Here is a 2,333-nt window from a genome sequence, read left to right on the forward strand (position 1 = left end):
AGAGAACAGAGGAACGCTCTCTCTCTCTCTCTTTCTCTCTTTCTCTCCCTCTCTCTCTCTCTCTCTTTCTCTCTCCTTCGACTGGCCTCGCTCGAACACCACGGAACTCTACCGACGCTTTAAAAAAAACGTTCGATTCCTCAAGAGTATCAAGAGATAAATTTCACCAGTGAGATGAGTTTACTCCACTACTGTGCTCTGTCGCGAGTGTGCGGTCAATCGTGCTTCGTTCAGTGATTTCCTTCTCCAACGGACGAGAGGAAAAGTTGTCCCTTTCTTTTTTCTTTTTTTTTTTTGGTGGTGGTGGTGGTGGTGGTTTCGAAGCTATCCCATCCAAGCTTTCTACGTCACGTTTCGTGGTGGATGAAATCGTGGAAACTTGCCACTCGTCGTCCGTTTGTGCAACGTTTTATGTAACGTAAGAGAAGAAGAGGAGAGAATAATTCGTAATCGTCTGAGAGTGACCAAAGAATTTCAACGGTGGTTTGTGCCATTTGTTTGTCGTTCGAGGAAACACCTACTGCTATTGCTATTACTACTGCTCGGATTCTCGTTTCGCAAGAACGCAAAGTGTGGCTCCCGTGAGTATCCCGCGAGTGTACGGGGGATATTATCATGTATCCCCGATCGCAGCCCTCCTTTGAGGGTTAATTTTCACCGATCTTCAACGTCTCGGGTTCGCAACGTCTCGGCCCCCGCTGTGTAACCGTGCACCCTGGAACTAGATCTAACTGCGTCTCTTCTTAAGGGATCCCCGATCTCGGCGCAAAGAGCTGGTCCCAGCTAGGACCAACCGTGTACCACATCCCCGCGCTGAAAGTGAGTCTCACGCACGCTCTCGTGCTTCCCTTCTCTCTGCCTTCTCCTCGTCCATTTACGTTGTACTCTGTCTCTCATTGTTCCATCTTTTTCTTTTTCCATTTCTATTTAAGAAGGTGGACTTTCGATCGAATCTCTTTCTTCCGTCTTTTTCTTTACGTAATTTCCGCGTGACCGATCGAGAAGAAAGAGGAGGAGGAGGAGGAGAAGGCCTAACAAAGAGTACCATTTAATGACGTCGAAACTCGATAATCCGTGGCCGTGGATTTATTAAAATTTAACGAAGCTCTTCTCTTTTTTTATTTTATTTTTAATTTTCCCTCGAACGGAGGGGAAGATAACCGGAGACCAAGTTAATGGCATTTTAGAGTAAGACGAAGGAAATCCAATTTATCCGTCACTTTGTCGCGACTAAAATCCCTGAAGGAAGTTCAACCGTGTCGACTGGTTTACAACGAACTCGATCAACAAAGCGAAACCTTATTTCAACCTCGCGTGTTCGCGAGGATGATAATGCGTTTATCCCGCACACCTACACGTACGCCTTTCTTTCCTTCTCTCCCTTTTCAACGATTAAGATCGTCCAGAAGAATTCGAGAATTGAACAATTCAACTTTTACTTTTCCTTCTAAATAAATATGGAAGATACGGATCGATAAGAAAAGGGAAATTGAAATTCGCAGATAAGGTTTTTTGTGGAATCTGTCCAGTTTTTCAGAAGTTTCTCTTTTTATTTCTCAGGATCCAATTGTTTCAAAAAAAAAAAAATTCGTTACGAAAAAATAATCCCTTTACGAAAACTTTGGACTAAAAATTTACATCGAGTTTAATAATTTGTGCATCGCCTCTAAGAAGATTCGATTTAAAATCGCTCGACTAAATAAATAAATCTGTTGATTTATAACGTCGCAGCTATAATCAGGCAAAGAAAAAAATATTGCCAGGTTTGAAAGAAACTCGTCGCGATATCTTTTAAAGAATAATTTTACGCTTTGAAATCGAAACTTGGTTCCTTCTCATCAAAGGAATTGAATTTATTACTACCAACAACTTATTAATCGAATTACGCTTCGAAAAATTAAGCGCTCGAAATTTTAACTCCTGTTTTACCTCCTGATAAAAATATATTATTCAAACCTCGCACAGGAATATTTCAATACGTGCATTTTCCGAAACATCCCCTGTATATTTATGACACGTATAAAGCCTCACCCTGTACCCGCTTTAATAATTCGATCCGCAAAATCTCAAGCGAAACGTTGATCGTGGTTAATTACGGGAGATCGTAGGAGACCGGTTGTAGTTTAATAATCCCGCAAAATTAACGAACTCGAGGCGCGTTAAACCCCCGTGACGCCCTGTTATCCAAGATGAAATCCAGCCGCGGTATCGTTAAACAGGGGGAGGGAAAAAGAGAAAAAAGAAAGAAGAAAAATCGTTGCCGAAAAAAATCTCTCGTTGCTCCCTCGAGCTACTATATGCTCGAAACTGTATGCAAAAATTCCCACCCACCC

The 2,333-nt window shown here is 42.1% G+C and overlaps 1 protein-coding gene across 4 annotated transcripts in view; it reads left to right on the forward strand.

Annotated features, from left to right (window-relative positions):
• LOC102679452 (hemicentin-1) overlaps positions 1 to 2,333 on the forward strand; it is a 93,110-nt gene that overhangs the window by 1,193 nt on the left and 89,584 nt on the right. For 2 of the 4 annotated variants that reach the window (XM_006614853.2, XM_006614855.2), the window contains exon 1: positions 413 to 819. The exons of the other annotated variants lie outside the window; for them this stretch is intronic. The gene's annotated coding sequence lies outside the window, so the exon portion shown is untranslated. Of the gene's footprint in view, positions 1 to 412; positions 820 to 2,333 lie in introns of those variants that run through there. 4 annotated transcript variants of the gene reach the window in all.

Source organism: Apis dorsata, unplaced genomic scaffold (assembly GCF_000469605.1).
Source record: "Apis dorsata unplaced genomic scaffold, Apis dorsata 1.3 scaffold_199, whole genome shotgun sequence".
Classification (NCBI taxonomy): Eukaryota; Metazoa; Arthropoda; class Insecta; order Hymenoptera; family Apidae; genus Apis; species Apis dorsata.